This window comes from Rattus norvegicus, chromosome 8 (assembly GCF_021556685.1).
Source record: "Rattus norvegicus strain SHRSP/BbbUtx chromosome 8, alternate assembly SHRSP_T2T, whole genome shotgun sequence".
NCBI lineage: Eukaryota > Metazoa > Chordata > Mammalia > Rodentia > Muridae > Rattus > Rattus norvegicus.
In genome coordinates this window covers 123,257,921-123,276,010 of record NC_141541.1, presented here as the reverse complement: position 1 = coordinate 123,276,010, position 18,090 = coordinate 123,257,921, and positions in this window count along the sequence as shown.

Here is an 18,090-nt window from a genome sequence, read left to right as displayed (position 1 = left end):
TACTAGTAAACAGAATTTACTCGCATACTTACTGAGTACACATCATGATTTTAGATTCCAAAAGTTCTGAAAATTATTTGCTTGTTGATTACACAAGTAGAAGTTCTCTGCTGCCGTCAGTTTTTGTTTTAAATAAAGGTTTTGTATTTAGAAATCATTTCTCCCAAATTCTGAAGTCCTTAAGAGAAGAAAGAACATGAGGAGAAAGTTTCATCAATTAGAATAATCCCCATGAACTCAAAAGCTTTCGGCACAAGTGGCACAGAAATCAAAAAACCTTGATACTGGAGACAGTAACCCCTCTCAAAGCATATAGAAGAGGCAAGGAAAAACCAAAGCCACAGATGAGTTTGGAATAAGCACCCCTCGCCCCGTAACTCATTGTTTAAACAAACAGAAGGAGCAAGTGTACAGTTAGTAAACAACCAAGCATGTCTTTTTTACTGAACCTCTGGACGAGAACGAACAGATCCATCTCAGCAGCCAGAAGAGTCTACATGACACACTCCAATTCTGATATTTATGTAGTGATGCACACATCATTGCTTTTATTTTATTTGCAGAATTTTTTTTATGAGCAAATTGCATTTTTAAAAATGACTAGCAACTCTTTCTCCTTACATCTGTAAGATGTGTTATCAACAATCAGTTTTATTTGGTAATGTACACTTACATTATCAACATGTTATTTTGTAATCATTTTATAATACATTTATGTTTTATGCCTAAAGTGGATTTAAGCTTAGTTCATTTGGAAGTTTGTTCTATGAATTTTGGTAATGCTCTACTTTTGAAAAGCAGCAACGAAGCCAACAGTGTATAAATTATTCACTATAATGTTAGCTGTAGTAGTCTATCAATAACAGACAAAACAAACAAAAAAACAACAACAAATTAATACGTTTTTTTTTTTAACTCTGGTGACATTTGACTGTAGTCACAGCACTTGGGAGGCAGAGGCAAGTAAATATAAGTTCAAGGCCAGCCTGGTCTACACAGCAAGTTCCAGGTCAAGTAGGGCTGCATAGAGAGATCTTGTCTCAAAACTAAGTTAATAACTACAATTTTCTTCTTTATTTAAAATAAAAGTAATTAAATATGTGGCTGCATTTACAGATAACACTGTAGCTCACTTGTGCGCCCTTTAGAATGAAAATGTATTGTCTTTTCAGAACAATCTCTCGTTTTAGCATGAATAAAGACCACCTGAAAATCTTACTGAAGTTGTAGCTCTCATTTAATATAGCTGGGTTGAACTCGGGCATTTTACAAGTAATGTTGGCTTTGCTGGTTCATAGACCATGTTCTGGAATGCGCCATATCTTAGTCAGCACCGTAGGTCTTGGTGTCTTAATCCTTACAGTTTCAGTGAGTGGAAGGAGTGCTGAAAACCACAAGGTGAGATAGGATGGCAGAGTGAACTTGTCAGCAAGATTGGGAGAGGGGATGAAGAGATGGCTCAGTCACTAAAGTCCTTCCTGCCTAACAGTGAGGAGCCAAGTCTGAACTCCGGCACCCAGGTAAAAGGCCAAGCATGCTGATAGGAGCTTAATCCCAGAGCCGGACATGTGGAGAGGGGTAGATCTATGGGGCTGGCTGGGCAGTCAACCTAGACAGCTTAGGGAGATGCAGGTCCTAAAGACAAGACCTTGTCTCAAAAAGATAAATTGAACAGATCCTGAGGACATGGGGACACACACACACACACATTCACACACACATACCATACACATACAAACATACACAACACACACACTCACATACACACATGCACATACCACACACACAAACACACTCATACCACACAAACAAACAAATACACACCACACCCACACAAAGACACACACACAAATACACAAAAACACATACACACCACACTCACACAAACACACACAACACATACACACGAACACACATATTCCATACATACACAAACACACACCACACACACACACAAATACACACAAACACACATATCCCACACATACACAAACACATACCACACACACACACACACACACATACACAAATACACACAAACACTTTCAAAAAGATAAAATGAACAGAGCCTGAGGACACAGGGAGACACACACACACACACACACTCACACACACACACCATACCCATACAAACATACACAACACACACACATATACACACACACTTACACACATATACTACACACACAAACACATACACACTACACCCACACAAACACACACACATACCAAACACACAAACACACACACACAAATACACACAAACACATACACACCACACCCACACAAAGACACACACACACACCACACACACACAAGCGCACATATCCCACACATACACAAACAACACACACACACACACACACACACACATACAAACACTTTCAAAAAGATAAAATGAACAGAGCCTGAGGACACAGGGAGATACACACACACATAATACACACACACACACACACACACACACACACACGCACACACAAATTGTTAGAGAATTTAGGTTTATAAGCAAGGAAGCGAAGGTTTTCTGTAAGACTCTTACATAACCCTGCAGTGCTATAACAACCCATTCAAGGGAAAAAACTGGCTGGGAGTGTTGGTGGTAATCTCTTCTTTCAATTACAGCAATTGAGGGATGGGAGGGTGAGTCTGAGCCTTCTCCTGGGATTCCTTACGGTTCTGCCACCCACAGAAAGCACCTAGCAGTCCCTGGGACAAATGTGGCAATAAAATAGGATGCCGACATTCCCTGCTAGCCAAAGGAGGCTTGCAGACTGCTCACTACAGGCCAGGCAGACCATGCTACTGCATGCACACATGCAGCTGTGCTCTACTTCCCCAGCACTGTTCCTGCTTTATAACCATCCAGCGGCCCCTGTGCTGCCGTTGTAAATGCACATCTTCCAGAAACACTCTGACTCCAGTTTTGTCTTCCCCCAGCACACAGGGAACACTGATCCCTAAGAAAGTCAATGCTGGGAAACAGATGAGACCTTGAGGTCTACCCTCAGTGTGGGAGCCTTTCTTTCCAGTGTGATGGCTGGGAAGGAGCTAGCAGCTCTGCTGATTTTCCTTTTATGCTCTGTTCTGTCTGTTGAAATTGGGTTTCAATTCCTGTCCTCAGCCTTCTTTGTCTCTAGACAGCTCTTATTCCTGGATTAAGGACAGGTATCATTCAAGAAGTGACAATAAATTCCCCTACCTATTCTGTCTTCCTTAAGATCTTCTCGGTGCTGGAGGAAACGAATGGTCAGACCTCATAGAGACATCTTAATGGAGAGGGAGAGGTAAGAAAGAAACTGTCCAGGAGTGGCACGACCATGTGGCCTCTGACCTGCTGTGGGAGTGCCCTGCAGCCAGCACACGATGCTCACAGGTCACCCACGGTCATTGGACTCTGGTATCTCTTATTCTCCTGCATAGAATCCCAAGGCTCTGAACAGGTGTCACTGTTTGTTCTGTCTGTGACAAAGGTAGATGACCCACAGGACACAAGGGTCAGCTTTTGCATGCAGAACTGCCAGGTCACCTGGGATACTGTTGCTAAATTAAATCAAAGTCTCTAGGCAAGAACTTTAGTAGTAGAAGGCATGGCTAGAATAGACTGGAGCTTGGGCTGGATCTCCTAGCACCAAAGTAAATAAATATAATATGCAATGAGGCATATAAAGAGCCCATCCATGGCCTCTCAAGCCACTCATGGGTCATCCTTTGGGTGGCAGGCCATTCCTCAGGCTATCCCCTTGTCCCCATCGTCCAGGGTTGGAACGGGAACAAGCTATACCAAGTTTCTTCACATCGACACACAGTCTGTTTCATGCAAATGTCCCAAAGCTTTCTACTGAAGCATTTTGCAGACCTAGCTGTGAGGTCCAAGATCTGCAGATACATGCTCAGTTATCGTGTGTGCGTGTTTATAGTTACCTATGTGTGATACGGATGATTGCTTCTCTGAGACTGGCTGCAGGCCGCTTGCCTTGCACTTTGGCTCACTGTACCGAAAATGTTGGTTTCTTTTAAAAAGCCTATTATATCATGGGAAGGTGTGTGGAATATGGGGATGCTTCAGATTGTCCACAGAAAGTAACTGTGATTTGTCTTGTGCTCTGGCACGGGGTGAGTCTGCCAGCTGAAGGTAGTTATGTTTGGAATTCTGGGGGCTCTTGAGAAGGTATGAAAAGGCCAGATCCCTGACTGAGAGAGGCTGAGGCTGCTGGTCCCTGCTGGTCCCTGCTGGTCCCTGCTGGTCCCTGCTAGTGCTAGTGGCTCCTGCTGTTGCATTGTCTGTTTTGCTGATTTTGCTGCTGCTATTACAGATTAGCGATATCCTAACGACGAAGATTGGACTTATCCCTAGGAACTGGATGTCCCCTAATCAGCAGGAAACAGTCTAAAGAGATCTCTGTCCCCTTTCCCATCTGACCTTCTTTACCTAGTGTTGGAGGTTGGAAGGGATTGAGGTGGAGAAGGGTGGTAGATAAAAGAACCCAATAAAGTAGTCAAAAGCACGGCTATAGTTCATGATCACACGGGGCCTGGATACACCTGTGATAATGGGGGACCTGTGACAAGAATTGAGGCTAACAACATGTAAATGCTAAGTAATTCCTTCTTGCACCCAAACATCAGACAAATCTCAATATTTATAAAATGAGGGTTACCCAAATCTTATTATGAAAGAATGGCGAACACTTAAGCCATTCCTGTGACATCATGTGATACAGGCCCCTTCGGACATGTGTGGCCATCTGTCTGATTCCATGGCCACCTATTAGCAATTTAGCTCAGAATAACTGACAGGCAGTCTGTTCTTTCAGTTGGATTGAGGTCATCAGTTTGATCGTCTATGGTCTCAAGCCTCTAAAATATTAATTTGTAATTTGTTTGCATTTCATGCCTTTTAATGAAAAACATAATGGCTGTCTTAGTCAGGATTTCTATTCCTGTACAAACATCATGACCTAGAAGCAAGTTGGGGAGGAAAGGGTTTATTCAGCTTATGCTTCCACATTGCTGACTGGAACTCAAGTGGGTCAGGAAGCAGGAGCTGATGCAGAGGCCATGGAGGGATGTTAACTTACTGGCTTGCTCAGCTTGCTCTCTAATAGAACCCAAGACTACCAGCCCAGGCACGGCACCATCCACAATGGACTGGGTCCTCCAACCCTTGAACACTAGTTGAGAAAATGCCTTACAGCTAGGTCTCATGGAGGCATTTCCTCAGCTGAGGCTCCTTTTCTGTGATAACTTCAGCTTGTGTCAAGTTGACACATAAAACCAGCCAGTACAATTGAACCTTGTCAACTTGACACACAGACACATCACTGTTAAGCTTCAACCCTTACTTTCTAATTCATCCCCAAGATCTAAATAACTTTAAGAGTTCCACAGTCTTTACAAATCCTTACATAGTAAAATTTCAATCCCTTTAAAATATCCAATCTCTCATAAAACTCAAAGTCTTTTTACCGTTCAACATCTCTTAACTATGGGTTCCACTAAAATACTTTCTTCCTTCAAGAGGGAAAAATATCAGGGCACAGTCACAATCAAAAGCAAAATCAAACTCTAACTGTCCAACGTCTGGGATCCACTCACGATCTTCTAGGAAGGGCTTGGGTCACTTCTCCAGCTCTGCCCTTTGTAGCACACACCTTGTCTTCTAGGCTCCAGCTGCCTGTATTCCAGTGTTGCTGCTGTTCTTGATGGTCATTTCATGGTACTGGTGTCTCCAAATCACTGCTGTCTTCTGCTGCAGCTAGGCTTTACCAATAGCCTCTCATAGGCTCTCTTCATGGTGCCAAGCTTCAACTCCTTTGCATGACCCCTTCAGTCCAATTTGTCTTAGTCAGAGTCCATATTCCTGCACAAACATCATGACCAAGAGGCAAGTTGGGGAGGAAAGGGTTTATTCGGCTTACACTTCAACATTGCTACTCATCACCAAAGGAAGTCAGGACTGGAACTCAAGCAGGTCAGGAAGCAGGAACTGATGCAGAGGCCATGGAGAAATATTACTTACTGGCTTGCTTTCCCCCAGCTTCCTCAGCTTGCTTTCTAATTGAACCCAAGACTACCAGCCCAGGGATGGCACCACCCACAATGGGCTGGGTCCTGGTACAATGGGTCATATATTATATCATATATCTTATATCTCTCTTCTATATTCTATCTGCATTCTATCTCCTATATTATACATTACATAACATAACATATTTTATAACATACATTATTATGTATCCAAGTTACAACCTGAGGCACAGCTGGGAAACTTTCCTCTCAGAGAACATCCATCCATCCAAGCCTGAAGAACAAGAGGCACTGTCTCTGGAGGTGTGGTGGTTTAAATAGGAGTGGCCCCCAGGCGCTCATGTATTTGAACACTTGGTCCCTAGTTAGTGGTGCAGTTTGGAGATGATAAGGATAGTGACCTTGTTGGAGGAAGCAGGCCACTGGAGGCTGGCTTTCAGAGTTTGAAGACTCATGCCCTTTCCAGTGTCTCTTTCTGCTTCAATCTGTGGCTGCAATATGAGCTCTTAACCTCCTGTTTCTGATGCTATGCCTGCTGCCACACTACTCCTCAATGGTGGACTCTTACCTCTCTAGAACCACATATGCTTTTTCTTCTAGAAGTTGCCTAAGCTTATGATGTTTAGTCATGGAACAGAAGAGTCAGTAATAGAGCTGGGCTGGCTGCCAAGTGAGCCCTAAGGATTTGTTCACCCTCTAGTTCTGGGATTACAAGGCTGTGCCACCACACCAAGGTTTGTATTCAATATAAGTTTTAGTGAATGAACTCAGACCCCCAAGCTTACAAGTCAAATGCTGATTCATTTCCCTAGGCCCTACGTCTCCTTCCTTAGGCTGGTGCCTGTCTCCTGTGACTGTGAATAATGTCTATTTCTGGATCACAGCTGTCTCCTTCTCTGGAGGATTGACCAAAGGATAAAGGAGCCCACCTGGAGATGACTCCTTCTGCATCCAATTGGATATTGGCAGGTCGGTGGCTGGATAGTAAGAGAGAACAGGAGGCCAGGCCTTGGGCCTCTAGGTAACCCAGTGCTGGGGTGTCATGTAGGGTTCAGAGATACCAGCCTCATATTTTCTCTGCATTCTTTCCTTCTTCCTTCCCCTCTCTTTGCTATACTTCCTCTGTGATGCACCTGGCTGACATGGCACCCAAGACCACCACCACCACCACCATCACCACCACCACCACCACCACCATCACCACCATCACCACTAGCACCTGCTCCTCCTCCCCATTCTCTTCTTCCTCCTCTTCTCTCACCTCCTCTTCTTCCTCCTCCTTTTACTTTTCTACAGGTAACCTGTATGCTAGGACTTGTTAATTGACACACATGAAGTCTCTGTATGGATAGTCCCTTGCTCTCTCTCCGTTACCCTGAATAAGAGTTGCACTCTCCCATCTTTCAGAACATACTGGGGAAATCCCTAAATGATATTTAATTGTCACAGTTCTGATCACTTGAATATGAAATTTTTATCTTTTAGTTTGTAGGGAGAAAAAAAATTACCCAAACCAAAGAAATTCTGTTTAGACATTTTCAATCTCCAAAACCAAGTGGCTGATTGCCCGAACACACTTACCACAAAGTTTCACAGGATATGTGGGATCTACATCTCCCAGATACTCATGGTCACAGCAGAGTTCCCTGCAGGAAATACAGCCTCATCTAGTGGTCCCTTTGTCCATAGTGAGCACCCTCTTTTTGGTACAAGGATGCAACAATTGTGTTTTGGTTGCCAGGCCTCAATAAATAATGTGCCACTTCATGAAGCCTGCATAGACAGACATTTTGCATGTCTCCTTACTCTATACTCTTCTCACTGGCCAACCAACCAACCTGGCTGAACTGGTGATCTCCAGGTTTCATGAGACACCTTGCCTCAGAAAGCACACTGGAGAGTACAGAAGTAGCATCATCTCTGGCCTTGATAAGAACTTGTGCGCTCATGCACACACATGCACACACACACACACACACACACACACACACACACACACTTCCATCTCACGTACACATTCACACAGAGACACACACTCATGTATACTCACACACACACACTCACACAGAAGACCAAGATGGCTCAGCAGGTAAAAACAGTTGTCTATGAGCCAGACATTTGAACTCAATTCCTAGAACCCACATAAACAGCCAGATGTGGTGAGACATCTCTAGTCCTGGGACTCCTACCTTGAGATGGGATTGGAGACAGAAGAATCACCTAAAAGTTTGTTGGTCAGGTAGCTTGAAGCTTACAGAATGGTAGAAACTAGAGAGATCCTGACTACTAAATAAGATAGGAGAGAAGCAAGTCCTGAAGTTGTCTGCAGATCTCCACATGTACACCATGAACACTGCTTTTCCCCTTTATACACATATCATAGACACACACACACACACACACACACACACACACACACACGTGTGTGTGTGTATACGTGTATGATATAGATGTACATATATGATATAGATATATGTATCTGTATATATATACATACATATATATATATAGAGAGAGAGACAAACAGACAGACAGACAAACAGAGAGAGAGATGCATACATACACACACGCATACATGCACACATACAAAAAACAAATAAATGGGTCTGGAGAGATGGCTCAGTGATTAAGAGTGATTGCTCCTTCTTCCAGAAGACCCACGTTCGGTTCTTAGCACTCATATTAGGAGGCTCACACCCTCTTATGATTCTAGATCAGGAAATTTGACATTCTCTTCTGGCCTCTGCATGTGGGGCATATACTCACATAGATGCACATACATACACAGTAAATTAAAAACAAATATTTTTCATAATGAAAACTAATATAGCCATCATGGTGGCCAGCGTTGGAGTACTTACTCTATGTCATCCTCTGAACAAAGAATTTACCTTTAATATTTCATTCTATCCTCACAAATAGCCTGCTAGCTGGTAATTATCTCTTTTGAGTTAGAGTTAACTTTGTTCAAGTTCAAAACGTCTTGGGGTAAGCAGGCCATACCTGTGGCGCATCCTCGTGAGGTCATCAATATCTTTGTGTCTTCCTTTTCAGCAGTTTGGACATTTGGCTTTCATCCTAATGGCTAGGAAATGACGGATGTGTCTCTGGGCTCTCTATCTGCAGGAGGAAGGGGGCAGAAGTCACACTTCTCCTCCAGCATTGATTTATTCAGGACAGCAAGTCCTTTTCAGGAATTTCTGCTTCCATGTCACGGACCAAATCTGCGAAACTTGGTTACCCTAAAGCAGGGGAAGTAAGGCGCCTGTTAACTGACTTTTCATATAGCATGACCGCATTTCTAAATGCAAATTGACTTATTAGACTAAGCCATGGCTGAGAGATGGCTCAGTTGGCAGATTGGTGCACAAGCAAGAAACCCGTGTTTGACCCCCAACATCCAGGAGATAAGCCAGATACAACCTCCGATGTCACTGCTGGGAGCCAGGAGCATCCTGGGGCTCACCACCCATCCAGCCTTACTTATTTGGCAGATTGCAGGCCAATGAAACACCTCGTCTCAAAAAACCAAAGTGGAGAAGTTATGTAGAGCAACACTCAGGGCTGATTTCTGCCCTCCACACACTGGCACAAATGAGTACGTACACCCATGAAATAATCCATAAAGAGTAGACTAAATCATGTGTTAGCTGCCTGGGACAGTCCTCAGCTACGGTGCTACTACCTGCATAAACATTAGTGGGGTTTCCCTGCAGCCTCGTGTCCTCGTCTGGATGACAAATTACGTTGTTAACCTCTCTAAAACTCTACAGCAGAGAATCACAGAAGAAATGTTGAACAAAACCAAACTTCGGTATCTGTCATATCCCACCAGCCAAAATAATTGAAAATCAATATAAATGTTAATTTATAGTCTTCCGTGAAGATGCCAAAGAGTGTATATTTATAACACAAAAGTAATCTGCTTTTCAATTTCTGTTCTCATTCCTCTCCCTGTCAATAGCTTATGCATGTGGAGCTGATGTAGTACACGAAGGAGCGTCCTACCCTCCATTCTAACACCCAGAGAACCATCTCTCTGACTCAGCTGCTGTTTTCTCTTTTCTCTCCTCCCCCAGCCCCTCTCTGCCCAGGTCTGTCTCAGATCCATCTGCTTAGCCTCTCCCATATCTTGCTTTTGTCCTTGCCCCGTCCTACAGCCAGGCAGAATATATTGTAACTTCTCTGTGGTCTACTCCTCTACAAAAAAATGTCACTGTATACAGTTGCAATTGCCTACCATCTTGCATCAAGATGAGAGTCAACCTAAAACAATGCCTGGGAGACCCACAAGAACAGTACTGGGATCCTGATGGTTCGGCACAGAAAGCCCACCTTGCATGGGATTTCAGGATTCTGAGTAACAACTGTCACTGGCAAGTCTATTGGATTCCCTGTTATTGAGGAATTCCCAATAGATTCTTGTATCCTCTGACGCTTGTAAAGGAAGAAGATGGATTTAAAATGATGGAGTTAATTTATGTTAGTCCTCTTATTTGTAACTCCATGTATATTTTCACTTTGTCCTTGGGGAAACTCTGTAACACGGATGAGGACAGTTGGTAGACTGTGCTTAGCATGCCTGAAGCCTTCAGTTCCATTCCTTAAAACATGCCATAATTCCAGCGCTCAGGAGACAGAACCAAGAGAATCCGAGTTTGAGATCATTCTCAACCACACTGGTGTGCTCAAGGATATGTGAGTCCCCAGATTTCTTGGTTTTTAAAAACACTCCATAACAGGAAAACACAATTTAACCGCCATCCCTTTTTTAATAATTGAGAGGAATAAGGAAATTTATAAGAGTATTTGTTGTAGCTGGTTTCCATTGGAAACAAGCAGTTGGCTTCCATTACTGTAATACAGTGCCATAACCTAAAACATCTTGGGGAGTAGAGTTTATTTGACCTTACATATCCACATCACAGTCTATCGTCCAGGGGAGTCAATGTAGGAACTCAAGCCAGAACACTGGAGTCGGGAGCTGAAGTGGAAGCCATGGAAGAACACTGCTGACTGCCTTACTCCCCATGGCTTTCTTTACAGTTTAGAGCCTCCTCCTGCCCAGGGTTGGCAGTTCTCTCAATGTGCTGGCCCCTCCCACAATCATCACTATTCAACAAAACTTTCTACAGAGTTGCCTACAGAGGCATTTTTCCCCCAATGGAGTTCCTTCTTCTCAGACAACTCTAGCCTATATCAAGTTGACAAAAAGAAAAGGTAAAAACCAATCAGGACAGCTGTCTATTAAGATGACTAGGCAATCTCTTTGCTTCCTGCTCCTCTATGATGTGACCAAGCAGCCTCACTCTCCCTCTGCCCTGTGTTGATTTCCTGACACTATGCCTTCTCCATCGTGGTGGCTGGCTGTGGTGGTGTACTATCAAACTTAGATAACCTAGGAAGGCAATGGTGCTTACAACATGAGGCCAGTATTTTCCTCTTCCACACAAATGGCAATGGCATTGACCTACTAAGAGGGCATCTCCGTTAAGTGGACAGGTCAGTGACTACACCACATTAAGAGTCTTCTGCAACTTGTCCTATAGTTACCCTTCCACATCCAGTCCTGCTACACAGCTGCTCTACAAAATATTCCAAACCCTCAGGGCTCTCTACTAAAGTTGCCACAGACCAATATCGCCTTCCGTTGTCTTTTTTAAAAATGGATAAGTGCCCCAGGGAGATAGCTCAGTCACAACACTGTGTGCATGAGGACCTGAGCTTGTTCCCCAGAATCCTCACATGGTAGTACATGCGTGTGAACCCAGAACTGGCCAGGCCAACAGCAAGCCCCAGGGATCTGCCAGTCTTGGCCTCCTCGGTGCTGGACTACAAGCAGACTCCATCACGCTCAGCTTACCAAGCACTTTACCCGCCAAGTCATGTCCCCAGCCCCACTCCACTTTCTGCAAAGTCATAAATCTCATCCTGAGGCCTCCATCTACCAACCTGGCCCAAGTCTGTTCACTTATAAACAAACTAGTTATTTTTAACAACATCTCAATCGCTTGATTTTACCAATAAAGATTCAGGAACCAGATGCGGGGGTGAAACCCTGCTACCTCAGAAAAGAAGAGAAAGCACCCAACTGACCTTCCTTCTCAGTCAATGTCCCAAAAGGAAGCTCTCCTATTCATACCATCTCAAAAACCTTCTCAAACTGAATGTCCTTCCCTTCTACTTCCTGTGTATCTCTCTATAAGTCCTTCTGACTTCCTCTATTCTCTGTAGTTTTTTTCCTACATTCACTTCCTGTCAACCTGCTGCTTGCTTTGCCTCTTGACCTATGGTTGACTTTATTTAATCCTATTTACAATAAGCAGGAAGCTCTTGGATTAAAGGTGTGTGCTAGTGCTGAGCCACGTCACAAGTAGAAACAGGTTCTTCCGGTAAACAAATAATCTCAAATAGCCTACAACGGTGTTCCCTTTTGGTCTAAATAAAAGGAGAGACTTTAACCCTAGTACAGTAAAACAATTCACAATAATGAAGTGTAGAGAGCGGCGTGGCAAAACAAAGATGGCGCCGACATCCAGCCTTGTCTGGATATAAACGACTTACTGCGCATGTGCAGGCTTGTCCCCTTGCTAGGGCTCCCTCTAGTGGTGAACAGCGGTACTGCACATGTGCGGTTTATGCACCAGGTGTCAGTTGACCGTTAATATGCTAATGAGGTGATTCATTCTCCACTAATCCCTGGAGGACAAGTAGTGGGGTGATCCATGCCCCACCAATCCCTGAGAGATAATTAGCATACTGTTGTGTATATAAGTCGAGCGACTTTGCTGCTCGGAGTCCCTGTTCAAGAGAGCTGTAACACTAAGAAGAGCTGTAACACTGAGAAGAGCTGTAACACTGAGAAGAGCTGTAACACTAAGAAGAGCTGTAACACAGTAAAGGCTTGCTCGCAGAAGAATCCTGTTGCCTCGCGTCGTTCTTGCTGGCGGGACATTGGGCGCGCGACAATGAAGCTCTTTCTGCCAAGCTGGGTTGTAATCGGGAGTCTTAGAATTAAATATTAAGAGTTCAAAGTTCTATAAAATGTGTGTGTCAGTCTCATATGAACTTGGCAACTTGAAGGTCCTGAGCAGTTTGTAGTCTGAAGCTGATCTTTGGCTGTTTTTTGTCAGCTTAGTGATAATCCTGACTAGGTAGAACCCAGCAGTCAACCCAAAGATGTCCACTGTTTTCATAGAACTTAGCAGCAGAAGAAGCCTGAGGCAGTTTTGTCCAGTTGTCAGTGTTACCACAATCCATGTCGATTCATCGTTGCTGGGTCCCATCATCATCTTGGAGACCTCAAAGGTTTTTAGGGATGGTAGAAAACTTAAACATTTTAAATGGCATATTCAGCAGATCCAGAAAGGTTTGAGGACCACAATCTATTAAGTACATCTGAGATACATAAACTGTTTTCCTAGTTACCTGCTTCAGACACAAACCTGGAAAAACATACAAGAAGCTAGGTGAAGTTTATTTCCAGAATTAGTCAGTATTCTGTATGACTACTAGTATCATGACAGAAAGTTTTTATATTCATAATAATCTGATAGATTTTGAGATAATAGTTATACTTTAAGAAAAGTTAAAGAGGCAAATGAAAACCAAAAGACTGAGATTAGTGGCAACAGAATAGTTCCTTCTCCCTTATTTTTTGTTTCCTTTGTCCCATACCAGGTGGCTCTTTTGATATGAGAAGGAGATTTTGGATTTTCCTTTAAGAAGCCTGTGTGAGAAGGAGAGGGCCATGCTCCAACCCCAACATCAGCTTTAATTTTAATTGAATTGGGACCACATAAAGACAAGTTGCTACTTAAATCTGTAGGGACCAGAGACAAGCTGGAAGTGGGCAATACAACACGGCCAGTTTAAGCTTTTTCTTAGCCCATTTTCTCTTGATGATCAGTTCTTTTTCTTCAGATGTTTCACTTATCCAGTGGTCTCCAAATTCCTTAGTTGAATGCTTTTATTCTCCTAGAAAGACAAAAACAAAACCCTGCCCCAACCCTAACTCTGGAGGATGCCGTTTGTGGCATATATCCCGTTTTGGTTATATCCTTCCTAGAGCAAAATGTTTGTTGGTAACAGTAAAAATACTATCTCACAACTGAAAATTTAAAAATTCTTTTGAAAAATTGAAACTAAAATATATCTAGTGTGTGTGGATAAATATGCCTATAGTACCCTTTCTCTTTATATATAAATTCAAGATTTAAGTGTACTTATTTTTAGAACACAAAGGACATTCACTATGAATTTCAAACTGCCTTTTGCAAGTGGTTTTTAAATTCAAATCACTGTAATCCTATTTGCCTGCCTCTGCCTCCCAAGTGCTAGGATTAAAGATGTGAACCACTGCCTGACTATGGATTCCTTATAATAGTCACTCTCATAGGGTCATCCTGGTCTAATTTGGTTCTCCATTTCCCCTTATTTCTTAGTGTTTGGGGTAAACTTTCAAGTTTCTTGAATGTGTAACCTATCATCCTATCAATTTGATCCCTGGTAAATTTTAACATTCTAGCCTTAATTAAACATGATGTACACTTGTCCCCTACTTCATTAATTTTGGACATTTTGTCTGTCTTTCAAACTAAACTTTGATATTTTTGCTAAGTTTGCTGAGTTTTACCATTTCCATTCATGCTCCCCACCCCAGGACCAGCCATCTTTGCCACTCATCTGCCAGTTAGTGGGTTTCTATTTCGAGGACCACACACCTGCTATACCATTGCACATGCAGCAGGAGTTGGAGAACACAGCCATTTTCCTTTTGCTTCCTAGTTGTTTGTCTTATAGCCAAGAGTGCTGACTTTGTGGTTCTTCCTCAGGATTGTCCATTTCATCCCTAGTCTATAGCTGCCACTTTCCATTAGTTTTGATTCCATCAGTGGTTGATGAACCATCAGTAAACCATGCATTAGCTGAACGTAGTGACCATTCTCTTGGTCTCTTAGTTTCAATATGTGTCTCTTGGCAGGAAGGGGTGAGCAGTTTAGGGTTGGGAACTATAGGGTCTAAACAATCATAACTGGTATGTTTACACACTAGAGAAATCACATGTCATATTTACAGATTACTATATAAACCCGCTACAGGGTTCCTAGAAGGGAATGCCATTTGGTATAGGAACAAAAGCAACTTTTTGACCACTGGTAAATGCATCTCTGTCATGAAATCCTAACCAATATTAAACCCTGCCTGTGGATATCATACTTATTGGTGAATTAGGGACTCTTCATAAAGCAAAAGGGAATCCACCAACATTTGCCTATTGGCTTCTACTGAAAACACTTTCCATATACAAAAAATAAATATTCTCTCTTTGAGAAACAGATCTGGACATTTTACAAGGCAGGGAGAACTTTATACCCAGTCATTGCCAACCAAGCTATGGTCATAAGGCCCTTACAATGTACAATGTAAGGGCCCTTACAATGATGGATTAGATTCATTGGAAGGCAGAGTCCTTCACAGGCTTAGCTATGGAAGGGAAGGTATTACAGTGGACCTGATACCTATGTGAACTCCTTCATGACAGGATGTGGTAGCAAAGGTTCTGTGTCTTCCCTCACTGAGGAAATATCTTGGCATTTGAAAATGCAAATTTTGAATGAAAAAGCAATCAGACCATTGAAAGCATGAGGAGCCCCGATAGACAAGTGGAAAGAGAAACAACTGGCATTGACTTTCAGGAGAATCATGCTAATATCATAGGGCAAGCCATAGCTACAAGTGTCAGGAATCAAAATGCCTGATGCTTTAATTGTGTTGAATTTGGCCATTTCCAAAGAAATTGTTAGGCTAGAAGGTTCCAAGCTCAAAATAGCAGGTACATTGACTCTGGAGAATATGGTATTCATAACAGAGAACAAGCAGGTTCTGGTTGCCCTGAGCCACAAAGGCTTCCAGGGTATTGTAGCCACTGCAGAAAGGACAAACATTGGTCCAAGGATTGTAGGACCAAGAGTGACTGACATACAAGGTCATCTCTTGCCATCGGGATACCTCTGCTCGAGGTCCTACAGCAAATCATATGAGCTGTCTTCCTTTAGTCAGCTAGGAGGTAATAAATAATTAAATTGCCAAGCAGGCAATAAATAAATAAATAAATAAATAAATAAATAAATAAATAAACAAACAACCTAAGATTTCTGATCTTATACATACTACAGAAAGAAATGCAGCTTTGGATCTGGCCACAGATCTGTCTCTTACTCTGTCCCCAAAAGTTGAATGCTCAAGTTAACCACTGATATTTACAGTCCTTTATCATTCAGGGAAGGTAGGAACAATCTTGAGTAGAAGTGGGTTAACATCACAAGGATTTATTGTACATCTAGGTATAATAAGTGGAAATAGCAAAGAATAAATTAAAATCAGGGCATATGTTTAAGAAAAGGAGATGCAAATTAATGCAGAGTTACTGTTTTCTTACATCAAGGGTAAGGCCACTCCAGTAGAAGAAAATGGGCTTTTGGGAGTACTAGAAAATGTGTGTTCTGGCAAACAGCGGTTAATGATCAGAGAGCCAAATTAATGGTACAAATGAATGGTGTTGAAATAGAAGGTTTGGTGGATACAAGAGCTGATGTTAGTATACTTTCCCAAAAGTCTTAGAATCTAGGTTGGTAAATTCAGAAGATTTACACACAATTTATAAGAATTGGCCAGTTATCACAAATAAGACAAAATGTTCAATTGATTAACTGTGTGGGACCTGAAGGGCAAACAGGGAAATTGAGACTTTATGTGACTGGCATACCCAAAAATTTATAGGGAAGGAATCTTTTACTTCAATTGGGTACTCAAATTAATATTCCTGCAATTCCAGGAACAGCAAGTAAGGAAATTAGGAGTGATGTATTAGATGTTCCTTGGGAAGGTATTAATATGGGTGATTGAAAACAATCACAAATTGTGTCCATTGTCAAAACACAGAACATCATCACTGAGATTGAGTTTCCAAATTTATAAAAGAGGCCACTGCTGACACACCAACAGCCTTGCTCCCAAAATGGCTTGCATGGCAAGAGCAGTGGACTAGAACAACAACAACAACAACAATGAATTGTAGGCACTTGAACAACTGGTACAAGAGCAGCTGGAGGCTCAACTTATAGAAGAGTCTGCCAGTCTGTGGAATTCCCCTGTGTTTGTGGTAAAAAAAAGAAATCAGGAAAATAGAAAATGATAACAGATTTAAGAGGAGTTAATAGAATAATTCAACCAATGTGTTATTTACAACCAGATCTTCCTTTACCTTTTTTGAGGTCATGCCCTATAATAATAATTTACTTGAAAGACTGCTTTCTCTCAATACTGTTGTATAAGCCGGATAGGGAAAGGTTTGCTTTCTCAATGCCTACTCTGATTAACAGTGGTCCAATAAAAAAATAGGAATTGGAATGTACTTTCACAGGAAATATAAAATAGTACAACTTTATGTCAATGTTTTGTACAGCCATCATTGGAAATAAATTGTAGGCAATTTCCTTAGTTTATCATTTATCATGGATCATATCACATGGATGATATTGTATTGGTTGATTCTGACATAGATACTTTAGAGAAAATGTTTTAGGAAGCACGAAAATTCTGCCATTCTAGGAGTTTCAGGTTGCTCCAGAAAAAAGATACAAAGATTCATTAGTTATTTGGATTATAAACTTAGTCAACAAAAGATTCAACCATGAAAGGTGCAGATTCATAGGGACCAATTGCAAACTTTTTAATAATTTTCAAAATTTAATAGAAGATAGTAACTGGCTGAGGTCTACAATTAGATTAAGTATATATAAGTAATGTGTTTCAAACATTACAAGGAGATTCAAATTTAAACAGTCCAAGATATCTAACAGCTGAAGCAAAAGGAGAATTAATTCTTATAGAACAAAGACTGCAAGAGGCATATGTGTATCTAATTGTTCCTAAACTTGATTGTATTTTGTTCATTTTGCCTTCAACCCATTCTCCTACTGGGCTCATTATAGAAAGGGAAGATAGTATTATGGATTGGATTTTCTTAGTACATGAACAAAGTTAAAAATTGAAGTC